This window comes from Lepidochelys kempii, chromosome 1 (genome assembly GCF_965140265.1).
Source record: "Lepidochelys kempii isolate rLepKem1 chromosome 1, rLepKem1.hap2, whole genome shotgun sequence".
NCBI classification, from domain to species: Eukaryota; Metazoa; Chordata; order Testudines; family Cheloniidae; genus Lepidochelys; species Lepidochelys kempii.
In genome coordinates, this window is record NC_133256.1 from 168,519,793 (window position 1) to 168,533,329 (window position 13,537).

At 39.1% G+C, this 13,537-nt stretch overlaps 1 protein-coding gene across 1 annotated transcript in view; it reads right to left on the reverse strand.

The window, feature by feature from the left end:
- Positions 1–13,537, reverse strand: part of JAM2 (junctional adhesion molecule 2) — a 63,319-nt gene that overhangs the window by 22,633 nt on the left and 27,149 nt on the right. The gene's annotated exons all lie outside the window — the stretch shown is intronic.

Below are 13,537 nucleotides of genomic sequence, written 5' to 3' on the forward strand. Positions count from 1 at the left end.
CTTGCTTCAGCCAATTTTAGAGGACAGCGCTCCCAGGTTTAGTTATAAACCTCCATATACTACATGGGGCTCTTTGGTGAGAGGACATGATTGGGATTTGGGAGACCTGGGCGCTATTCCTGGCTTAGCTACCAGCCAACTGGGTGACCTTGGGTAAGTCACTAACTCTCTGTGCTGTAGTTTCCCCATCTGTAAAATGGGGATAATGAAACTGACCTCATTCGTAAACAGTTGAGAGAGCTACTGATGAGAAGTGTGACAGAAAAGCTGGGTATTATTATATAACCAGGGCAAGAATAAGTTTTTAAACATGCATGTGCACATTTTCCTTCAAAATCTGCCATTTTCAATAGGGCACAGGTGGAGAACTTGCGTTAATCTTCAGATGTTTTCCCCCTGCTGTAATCACAGCTGCCCCTGTACCACACACTTCTAGTGATGGATTATACCTGTTAGTGCATGGGTTTTAAAAGTTACCTGAATAAGGGCTCTCATCTTTTCCCTCCCCACATCTCAACAGTGAGCATCTCCATTTTCTCAGACATTCCCGTTCTTCTTGGACCTCTTCTATTCTCTGTCCAACTTCAGTAAGTCAGCCACTAAGGCCGGTCTTGCAAATTAGATCAACCTAGCTTTGTTGCTCAGGCCTGTGAAAAATTTCACCTTCTGGGTGACAGAGTTAGGTTGACCTAAATGGTGGTCACTTTTGACAATGAGTCTTTTGAAAACTTTACTCATGTTTTTCTACTCCATTGACAGTGGCCGAAAAACATTATTACCACCTTTGCTTGAAATATAAGTTTTGTATCTAGTAGGACTCTGTGAACAAGTTTATAGTACTTAGATAGCAAATGATGGCCAAGGAAACCTCAGGTATGGATTCACCACTGTGCTAACTAGACTCCACTTGAATTAGACTATATTAAAGTACTGAAGTAGTGAACACAGTTCCCTCCCAAACAAAGAGCACTTGGATTATCATTTTTCTTAAGATCAAGGAAACATTAACTGTCTTTAAACATCAACCACCAACATCTTACAATATTATTTCATTAGTCACAAGCATATTATTTTTTTCTGGGTAACTATTACTCCAGCTAGAGGTACTGAGCCTCTCTCTTTGTTTTCTCCCTTAAACCTTTTAAAGCTTTCCTTCATGCTTATTCCATTTTTTCCTTAGTTCCTTTTATGTGTCTGTTGATCCCTGCTACCCATTTAAATTTTTAATATAATTTGTAGTTTTACTTCCACTGAATCATATCTTTTTTCCTCATTTAATTAAAGTTAATATTTCTGGGATGGGGAAGAACACAAAGTGGGGGATATCTCCAAACATATCTGTGTTTTCCCAGCTATTTTTCTGTTACTGTTATTATAATTTCTGTTCACAAACATTACATGTTTTCCCTTGAAATAATCTCCCGCTCTGCATTTCTAGAGAGGAAAAACGACAAACAACAGTATTTTATTCAGACCCTTTGGCTCTGGTTAATGTTTGTTTTTAGTTGGTTAGCAAAGATCTTTAGGAACCATAGATGTGTTCCAAATGATTGGGTAGAGTGTTTATAAAATGTAAAAAGAAAAGGAGGACTTGTGGCACCTTAGAGACTAACAAATGTATTTGAGCATAAGCTTTCGTGAGCTACAGCTCACTTCGTCGGATAAAGTGAGCTGTAGCTCACGAAAGCTTATGCTCAAATAAATTGGTTAGTCTCTAAGGTGCTACAAGTACTCCTTTTCTTTTTGCGAATACAGACTAACATGGCTGCTACTCTGAAACCTATAAAATGTAACTAGAAAGAACATTATTTCCAATACAGTCATCAACTCAAATGCATGTGATTCACAGCCATGTTAAATACATTTTCCTAGAGACTTGAAAATAAGAAGTTTTTTTCAAAGGGGGAATAAAAAAAGTCTATTTCTTCCCCCTTTCCAGTTCTCATAAATAGTATCTAGGTTTTTAAAATTATACTAAGAAATGTAATTAGAACCATAATAAGAAAGACTACATTTTATGTCTTCAGCTGTTAGAATATGGTACTTTCCTTGATTCACACTGTGGACAATGTCATGATATCAATTGCATTTTACAGAGTGAACTCTTATCAGGAAACTGCTTTTGCAGGAGAACTGTATATTCTCCCTAATACGCTGAGGGAGTTAGACAATTAAAAAGTGCAGGAAGATGTGAGCGAGCAATCCATTATGATCAGCACATATGACACAATCTCCTTTCTTCTGTGAAAGCTCTTTTGTACACATCCAACAGGAATTTAAGTAAGAGAATGATGGCACAGAGATATGGCTGGTTAACAACAAGAAGCCACTTAAGGATTTTGATCAATCAGCCAAACAAAAAGACATCTCTAAAATTATGATAGCCACTCCCTAAATAGTCACTTGAGGAATAAGGTGTCGTTGGCAGCTACTCAAAATTCAAAATGTTGATAATTTTGGACCCTTTATCCTACATCTAAAGAAGAGTAATGGAAAGATACTACATGGCAGGATAACTGGCTCTTGTCAACTAATTTCTCCCACCATATGTTTTTATATATATATTTGGAAAACAGTTTTCACGTTGCAGCAATCTGAACTTCATTTGTTTACAACCAATTCCACAAAGGTCACACATTTGCCATTAGAAATACTCTACTGCAACAGGAAATTTCTTTAGGTAATTTGAATGCTAAAGTAAAACACATTAGGTACTATCGTACCGCATTTCCTTTGATTTGATTGCAGGAAACTAGATGGGAATAAAGTCAAAACATTGTTGTGGATACAAAAGAAAACAGTCATATGACATTTGTTTTGTTAAGTTCCAGACCACATGTTGCCTATAACATAGGTTAAGTATTTAAGTATATTGTAGGTTTAGGAATTCAGCTGTCCTAAGAATAAGATTGTGGGAATGAGAGTTGCCTGCAATAAACCCCCAAATGTGGGTGGGAAAATAGCACCTCTGGGGCATGTATGAAGTGAGTTAAAACGCCACATGCCCTGGGTTAAATTGTCAGGGACAGTTTCATGTCTCATCACACACAGCTGAGACTGTCTAACTCCTTGCCACCACAGATCAGGATAAGCCCAAGCCCTGCCACATTTAAGCTGTACAAAAGACAGTTCTGTGCTCAGACTGTCCTAAGCACAGAATTAATAGGACAGTCACTACATTCTATTGACACCAAAGTTAACAAGAGGGAAGGCCATAAGGCATCAATCCCATTTGGGGCAGAATTTGCTGTGAATCTTACCTGAACTGTTCCCTAGACCAGTGGTTCTCAAGCTGGTCCACCGCTTGTTCAGGGAAAGCCCCTGGTGCACCGGACCAGTTTGTTTACTTGCCGCGTCCGCAGGTTCGGCCAATCACGGCTCCAACTGGCCGTGGTTCGCCGCTCCGGGCCAATGGGGGCTGCGGGAAGCGGCGCAGGCCAACAGACGCGGCAGGTAAACAAACCGGTCCAGCACGCCAGGGGCTTTCCCTGAACAAGTGGCAGACCAGCTTTGAGAACCATTGCCCTAGACAATACTGTGATGGATTTATTAAAACTTAGTCTGAAGTAATTGTAGTTTAGTAACCATAATATAATTAAGTTCAATATACCAGTGGGATGGATCATAGCATTAACATGATATGGTGGCACCAAACATTAGGAAGGGGGATTAAAAAAATATGAAGAAACTAATCAGAAAGAAAGGAAAGACTAAAAGACACCATTTTAAAACTCAGTGAGGCTACATAAACAGAGCATACTCAAGTCACAGAAGGTAACTACATACTCCTAGCCACAAATAGGAATAAGGAAGCATACTGGTACTTTTTTGCAAGGTACAAGAGTTTATTCAAGCCAAGAAGAGGAGACCCAGCCCATGGTTCATTTTATGGTATGTGGTAATAGTTTTAGATTTGCTAACCAAAAATGGTACGAGTTTCAATTTTTTCACTCTTGAAAGTTTATAAAACCTTAATATGAAGTGAACTATGTTCTATGAAATTTGAGACTGGCATAGGGTATAAACAGAGAAAAGGAAAAAAAAACCCTGTTCAGCAGCCATTCATTTGCATACAGGTATTAAAACATTCAGGATTTGAGGCTGAAAATAACTGCTGCAAGATTTAGAAATTTAAGGAATTGGAAGCCTCAAGATAACCTGAAACTGAATTAAGAGTTCATCCTTTCAAGATGCAGACACTAAAACTGTTGGATCTATAGATTTATCAGTATGGGGAGTTGGATATGTATGCAAATCCTGGCGGTGTTCGCCAAGCCAAGTGAGGTCGTAGACAAATGCCTTTGAATTGCCTGTATCTGTAATGGGATAACTTTTGAAGGATCATGTGGCATCAGTGAAAGTGACAAGAAATATGTCAATTTCCATATCACTATACTTGGGACAGATGTGAGTAGCAGCAGCAGACTTATTGTAACCATATAGGAGGGAGGATCCCTCAAGCAAAGGCTGGCAGAGGGTTAGGGTGTTGAAGAAATCGAACAGAGGGAGGAGTGAAGCAGACTTGAGCAGGAGGGGAGGGAAGAACCAAAGAGATGTGGGGTGGTGTTCAGATTTGTCCAATACTTAGTTAAAAAGAAGGAAGGTCAACATCATGGAGAAATCTCAGCACCCTCCCAATTCTGTCAGCGGGGAGTTAGCACAGTGAGGAAGGCTTCTCACCAGCACACTGATTAATGCACCTTGCTGGTGGGACTGCTTTCTTAAATCTTTCTTATCCTTCTTAAATTGGCCTCTTGGCTAGTAGATGTCCAGGAATTTTTTTGAGCCCTGTGTTTAGTGTTTTTCAGAAAATCTACATCCTAGGAGAAGGTTATAATGTTAAAAGGGAAACCCCCTTCCTCCCTCCCCACACACACACACACACACACAAAATCAATCCACAGATCACAAGAAATAATGAAGTCAGGAGTTGTGGTTGCCGAGATCCAGCATTCCTGTTTTGGCCTTCTGTGATACCATCTGCCTTTCAAAACAGCTGCTATAATTGCATTAAAATTCCAGTTCCTCAGCTAGGTAACCTATCATATCCAAGACACTGTTTCCCCCCTTGCCTGAGGGCCAGAGCCACATACAATGGGCTAATCCTCTATTTTTCCTGCTTGCTCAATCCCTCTAAGCAGACAAGAATCTAAAAGCGGATCACAAGACAGTATTAGATGCCATGGTGACTGATGCTATATAAGTGAACAGATAGGATAATTCCACACTATGTCATCAGTGTCTGCCAGTTAGAGTCCCCATGTAGCAGTAATCTTCCCTCCACCAGGAGCCCATAGCCAGCTCTCTCTTGGCAGAGGGAGAGTCACTGCAACCTGGAGTTTTGGGGTGGGTTTTTCTGACTAAAAGATAATAAATGAAGCTGAAAAGCTGATTGTTTTTGAAGAGGGCTGAGGATATGTTTCCCAGAACAATGAAGAGATGGACAACAGATTTTTGTCAGCAGCTGGGCTGGCTGAGTTCCTGTTTGAAATGATTACTTTAACGCTTCTGGGATGTGACTGTACTATTAACATTAGAATGCCTCTAACCTTGCATAAGGGTCTTTTTTCATTATTTAAATCTAAATAAAATTAAATAATCTTCCTCTCCAAGTGTTTCAGAGAACGGATTCTTGCCAATTTCAAAACTGTGCATGCTCAGAGCAATGGAATGGACAAGGAGAATGGACAGCTCAGTGCACCTTGTCATGTGTTTAAAAAAGAGAGAGAGAGAAGTGGTTTTGTTGAGCACCAACTAAGCCAAACAGTAGGAATTATAATGTTGTTGTAGACTTGCAGTGGACAACCTGAGAGAGCGTTTAGTCCTTGGGGGAAAACCATGTTTTAAAAATTGAGAGAGAAAAGAAATTCAGTTGTTAATGCCTTGGCTAACACAGAAAAAATAAATAAATATGAGTTCATAATACCAAAAAGTTTTCCCTCACAAGTGTTCCATGATGTTCAGTATAAACTGTAGCACTGGCAAAATCTTCTGACGAGGTCTTCACTTTTAGTTTAAGGCAGTTTATTATTTATCAAGTTAAAAAAAAAAGATTTAAACTTCAAACTTGATTGCCTAAAATTAGCCACTACTGAGTGGTCTAATTTCCAGAGGTACTGAGCCACTAAAGTCAGTTGAGCCACAGATGGACAGAACCTCTGAAAGTCAGATCACTCAACTTTATTGGTGTTGGTCTAACATTTTTCAAACTAGAGGTGGTCAAAAAATGTAATTTTTCTGGTGTGAAATTTAAAGAATCTCATATCTGCAAGAACAAGGGAAGAAGGGGACTAGTTTTAAATACTTTGTCCAGATTTTGCAAAGCAAGCCCTTTTTGAATAACCCCAAACAAAGGTATTTGTTTTCAGAAAAGTGGTTTGCTGTGTACCCAGAAGGGTGTATGTGTGTTTACATCTCTTCTGATCTGCCTTCAGAAGTCAATAGGACAGACTGCTTACCACAGCAATAAATAACAATAAATATCAATAAATAAATGACCACTGTAGACAGACATTTTGAAAGATGGATTAGGTCACATGTCCTCCCTCACAAGGCCAGTAGTTTATTTTGTACAGCTGGCCTAATTAAGCATTTGCTTAATAAAGCCACGAATCACATGAAAGTAGTGCTTAGAATTAGGGCTCTCGATTAATCGCAGCTAATTCATGATTAACTCAAAAAATTTAATTAGAGTTTTAATTGCACTGTTAAACAATAGAATACCAATTGAAATGTTTTAAATATTTTGGATGTTTTTCTACATTTTCATATATATATTGTATTCTGTGTTGTAACTGAAATCAAAGTGTATATTTTTTATTACAAATATTTGCACTGTAAAAATGATAAATGTAAAAAAGAAATAGCATTTTTCAATTAATCTCTTTGTCGTGAAAGTGCAATATTCAATTGTAGATTTTTGTTATAAAATTGCACTCAAAACCAAAACAATGTAAAACTTCAGAGCCTACAAGTCCACTCAGTCCTACTTCTTGTTCAGTCAACCGCTAAGACAAACACATTTGTTTTCATTTGCGGGAAATATTGCTGCTCTTTTCTTATTTACATCACCAGAAAGTGAGAACAGGCATTCACATGGCACTTTTGTAGTTAGCATTACAAGGTATTTACATGCCAGATATGCTCAACAATCATATGGCCCTTCATGCTTCAGCCACCATTCCAGAGGACATGCTTCTATACTGATGACGCGCGTTAAAAAAATAATGTGTTAATTAAATTTGTGACTGAACTCCTTGGGGGAGAACTGTATGTCCCCTGCTCTGTTTTACCTGCATTCTGCCATATATTTCATGTTATAGCAGTCTCGGATAATGACCCAGCACATGTTCATTTTAAGAACACTTTCACTGTAGATTTCATAAAACACAAAGAAGGTACCAATGTGAGATTTCTAACTGACCGCAGGTTTAAGAATCTGAAGTGCCTTCCAAAATCTGAGAGGGATGAGGTATGGAGCACGCTTTCAGAAGTCTTAAAAGAACAACACTCTGATGTGGAAACTACAGAACCTGAACCACAAAAAAGAAAATCAACCTTCTGCTGGTGGCATCTGACTCAGATGATGAAAATGAACATGCACTGGTCTGCACTGCTTTGGATTGTTATCAAGCAGATCCCATCATCAGCATGGACACACGTCCTCTGGAATGGTGGTTGAAGTATGAAGGGACATATGAATCTTTAGCGCATCTGGCACGTAAATATCTTGCAACGCCGGCTACAACAGTGCCATGCAAACACCTGTTCTCACTTTCAGGTGACATTATAAATAAGAAGAGGGCCGCATTATCTCCTGCAAACGTAAACAAACTTGCTTGTCTTAGTGATTGGCTGAATAAGATGTAGGACTGAGTGGACTTGCAGGCTCTAAAATTTTACATTGTTTTGTTTTTGAGTGCAGTTTTTTTTTTAATAATTCTACATTTGTAAGTTCAACTTTCATGATAAAGAGATTGCACTACAGTACTTGTATTAGGTAAATTGAAAAATACTATTTCTTTTGTATTTTTACAGTGCAAATACTTGTAATAAAAATAAATATAAAGTGAGCATTGTACACTTTTTATTCTGTGTTGTAATTGAAATCAATATATTTGAAAACGTCCAAAATATTTAAATAAATGGTATTCTATTATTGTTTAACAGCGTGATTAATTGCGATTAATTGTTTTAATAGTTTGACAGCCCTACTTAGTACGTAGATATTTCTGGGGATGCAGCCATTCTATTTTATTCTTTTGGCAGAAATGGTGATTATGAGAATCAAGGTTTTTGGCAGAGAATAACAAGACAATTTGTTAATCTGTGCTAAGAAGGTAGAAAGGTAAAATGAAAAAAATGTACCGTAGAAATGTGCATGCTGAGATGTACAAATATAAGTTACATACTCTGGATGCTATCTAGCCTATCAACAGCATAGCAATTGCTATGTCGCAATCCATATACTGTGTCTTAATCCTCGAGAGAGTGCATTTCTCAGAACAGTCACAATTCCCTGTCCTACTATTCCACTTCAAGAGTGGAACCAGGGCTTTCATTGTTACTAACACCATTGCTCTGTCTCCTGCACCCTGCTTTTTATTCTGAATAACGGAAGGTGTAACGAAAAGTAGGTCTGTCGATTAATCACACTTAACTCAAGCCATTAACGAAAAAAAAATTAATCATGATTAAACAGTTTTAATTGCGCTGTTAAATATTTTAACTATTTTGGATGCTTTTCTACATTTTCAAATATTTTGATTTCTATTACAGCACAGAATACAAAGTGTACAGTGCTCACTTATTTTTACAGTGCAAATATTTGTAATAAAAATATAAAGAAATAGTATTATTCAATTCACCTCATACAAGTACCATAGTGCAATCTCTTTATCATGAAAGCGCAACTTTCAAATTTAGATGTTTTTTGTTACATAACTGCACTCAAAAACAAAACATTGTAAAAGTTTAGATCCTAGAAGTCCACTCAGTCCTACTTCTTGTGCAGCCAATTACTAAGAGAAACTAGTTTGTTTGCATTTACAGGAGATAATGCTGCCCGCTTCTTATTTACAATGTCACCTGAAAGTGAGAATTCGCATTGCACTTTTGTAGACGGCATTGCAAGGTATTTACGTACCAGATAGAGATATGCTAAACGTCTGTGTGCCCCCATTCCAGAGGACATACTTCCATGCTGATGAAGCTCACGAAAAAAATAATGCGTTCATTAAATTTGTGACTGAACTCCTTGGAGGAGAATTGTATGTCTCCTGCTCTGTGTTTTGCCCGCATTCTGCCATATATTTCATGCTATAGCAGTCTCGGATGATGACCCTGCATGTTGTTCATTTTAAGAACACTTTTCTACTATTTCTCTTATCATTTTTACAGTGCAAATATTTGTAATACAAAATAAATATAAAGTGAGCACTGTACACTTTGTATTCTGTGTTGTAACTGAAATCAATATATTTGAAAATGTGGAAAAGATGCAAAAATATGTATATAAATGACATTCTATTATTGCATAATCGCACGATTAATTGCAATTATTTTTTTTAATCACTTGACAGCCCTAAAACGTATTTCTAGACTTATACATTATTTATCACAGCTTCCAATACTTAAACCCTGGGGGCCTCATCTTGCAGTTTGTGGCACATGAGGAGACTGCAGCATCAACACAGTGTGCCATTGACTTAAATAGAGCAACATGGTGGCACAGCGGTCTGCCCCTGTCTAACAAAAGGCAAGATCAGGGTCTTATTTGGGAAGAGACTAAGAATCCAGTCCTGCAATGAGGTCTATGTGGGCACAGGGGTCTACCCACATAGAGATCATTGCAGGATTGGCGCCCCAGGCAAAAAGCCTTGTTTTTTGTTTTTTTTTAATTTAAAATGTATATTTGAAGAATCCGTGAGACAGACATCTCATTTGCACAGTATGAGACCAAATATGTTAATTTTATTTTGGATGATAAACCATCTGTTTTGGTTGTTTAATAATTTAAATCTTTTGCTTATGTGCGTACATTAATTATAAATGGAAAAATCCACAAGATCCCTAATGAAAAGGGTCCTGATCCTGCAAACACTTATGCACATGAGTTACTTACTTATTCATATAAGTAGTTCTCTTGAGATCAGGGAGTATTATCACATATGTTCCTGGGTGCCTTACAAATCCACATATCAAGCAACTTCAGCCATCCAAACAATGCAGGATTATTTGAATTAAGTATGTGAGTTATTTCAAGAACACTATATTATGAGATGCGTATATTTTATGATATATAATTATTAGATTTGAAAATAAAAAAACTTTAAAAAAATATTAGAACTCCATTTTTTTCAGCATAAAAATGAAAGCTGTTTTCTCTCCACAAAATTGTTTTAATTATATTTTTGTAACCTTCCAAAATTAACATGGTGCAGATTTGAAGGATTTTTTGGGTAGTCTGCATCTTGAAAGGTGTAGCTAGGCAAAACACACACACAGAGCTCTCAATTTTACAAGCCTTCTGACAACTCTGCCATGGAATCTGTTCCCATGGTAACAAATAGGAACACACTGAAAATGGGGGTGAGGGGGGAGCAACGGTTTAAACTAGACAGGGTCTCACCAAAAAAAAAAAAAAAAAAAAAGCAGCCTATTTTCCAGCATTCTAACTGTGCTGCACAAAGTTGGTTTTCATAGCAACAAAGCAGCAGCCAAGTTGTCAGAAAGCTTGTAAGCGGAACAAAGGCCTAAAGTTGCAAATGCTATTGCTTCAACTACTGTAGATTTTTAAAATGCAACAGATTCCTGAAGTCTCTAGTTTTTACTGTTGTTCTTCAAAAGAGGCACATAACAATAAGCCACTAGACAAAATAAGTTTTTCCACCATGCTGTTCTTCCCTCCCACCCGCACCCCATGCGATCGCCTTCCTTTTACCAGCATAATGATTTGAAGAAGCAGAAACTGACCAACCAATCATACCATGTGCTGATGCTTTATAGGGTTGCCAGGCGTCTGGTTTTCGACCAGAACGTCCATTCGAAAAGGGACCCTAGTGGCTCCAGTTGGCACCACTCACTGGGCCGTTAAAAGTCTGGTCGGCAGCACAGCGGGTGCCCGGGACTAAGGGAGGTTCCCTACCTACCCTGGCTCCGTGCAGCACCTAGAAGCAGCCGCCAGGTCCCTGTGGCCCCTAGGCACATGGGGCAGCCAGGGACTGGGAGGCTCCGTGTGCTGTCCCCACCCCGAGTACTGGCTCTGCAGTTCAAATTGGCCGGGAACCATGACCAATGGGAGCTGCGGGGGTGGGGGCGTGCCTGCGGGCCCGAAGGCAGCGTGCACCATGCAGAGTCGCCTGGCTGCCCGTGTGCTTAGAGGCCACAGAGACCTGGCAGCTTCTTCCTCGGAGTCATGGTAAGCACCATCAGCACCCTGCACCCCAACCCCTTGGCCCAGCCCGGAGCCCCCTCCAGCAAGTGTGACATTTTAGACTTGAACTGTTGCTTGGAGTTCTGAGTGGGGGAAACAAAGCCCCTAAACTCCACCCCCACAGAGCTACAAGACACTTTTTATGCTCTGATAGTCAGAAATGGCTGAACTCATTTTATGGTGCGGGTTTTTCCCCCCACATCTTCTAGGAAATGTCATGCCCAAAACAGGAATTTGGGGACTAGGTTCTCAGCCTCTGAAGATTGGGGCTCAGAGGAAAGTGCCATCTAAACTATAACTATAGGATCACTGGTGTGACACTACAAATGTTCTCCAAGGCCACAGCTTTACTTATGTGTATGTTACCGCTTGGTGAAACCCTAAATTAATAATCTTACAGGTGTCTTAAAGACCATTTAAAAATTATAGTCCTAATTCTGAAATGAGATACATGAAGTCAGTGGGGCTCTATGCAGGCCCAGAAATCTACCCTTGCATATCTCATTATAGGATCAGACCTTTAGATTCTAGGGAAGGCATTCAGCCTCTAGGAGAAAAGACATGTTAAATACCCCTAGGCCAGCGGTTCTCAAACAGTGGGTCAGGACCCCATTTTAATGGGGTCGCCAAGGCTGCTGTTTGCCATTGGGCCCCAGCAGGTCTGAAGCCCAATCCACACCGACCAGGGCTAAGGTTACATGCCCCTGGCCCAGGGCAGAAGCCGTTGGGCTTCAGTTTTGGCCCCCCTCCCACCCACATGGGGCAATGGGGCTCGGGAGGCAGGACTCGGTCTTCAGTCCCCCTCCTGCAGTCGTGTAGTAATTTTTGTTGTCAGAAGGGGGTCACAATGCAATGAAGTTTGAGAACAGCTGCCCTAGGGTACTGCTTTGTTCCACTCAGGGAACACCACTTTGATAGCTACTCCAGCCTATTTAACAAACAAAAAATACACCACCCCTATTATATGGCAACTGTTCCCCCACCTAGTCCTCCCAACCCATATTAGATCTGTGTGGGCTTATTTTAAGAGATTCTCGCACGGAGGAGCAAGTTCTGATGTAGCATGCCAAAAAAGTATCTGACTAGACAGAGCTGTGCAGTGCAAGCAAATTTTAAACGAGGTGATGGCTGCTGAATATACCAGATATACTCAGACCTTCCATTTAAATGTCAATTTAGAATCAATCACGGCAGCACTGGCAATCAGCGGAGGTTCACAAGTACAGGAACTAACCAACTGCAAAGATTGTTTTTCAAATTTGTATGAGGAAAAAATATATTTAAATTGCTCCAGAGATGGCATCTTTTATACAAAACTTTGAACTAGAGTAAAATTGTTTATGATTAAGTGATAAAGTTCTGAAAACAACAACAACAGAAATCATGGCAGACTCTATGGGGTAAATTTTCAAAGCATCGAACAGGCTTTTATGCATTAAATTCCCACTAACTTCGTGACATACCCTTACTTCATTTCATATAGTACTCCCATTGAAATCAATGGCAGATTTTCATAGATATTAACAGCAGGATGGTCTTAAATAGAAATCACAGCTAAAGCCCTGTTCAATGTTTTGGAAATTCAGGAATTTTTAAGCAGACATTTCCATAATTCAGTATGTTGAAAATTTCACTCTAAACATGCACTTGAAGACTGTATCCTACCTAGGTTCAGGTGACGCATTGGGGTTAATGATATCCGTTAGTTTTTTAGCACTAAAATCTTGGATTAAATTCTGTGCTGATGTAAACTGCTCCATTTACTTCAACCGAATTGTACTAGATTACACCAACAGAGAATCTGGCTCTTTAGTATTAAATAAAGGTTAGGCTACATTAAAGACATATTGGTTTCAATTTTGTTCACATTACAGCCCACAACTAAATCTGACAAGGATGAAGAGGTTTAAAGAACTGATCAGATGTTTTGCCAACTACAATTAAGAGGAACTGGAAGCTTGTTTAGAAGCTATATCCTGAGCTATTGTTACTTACTCTAATATGTTCCAATTGTTCCTTTATAAAGTCAAATTTTTTGGCTTGTCTACACTACAAAATTAAGTCGAATTTAATTAGACCTTGAGCTTCCGAATCAATTAAGTT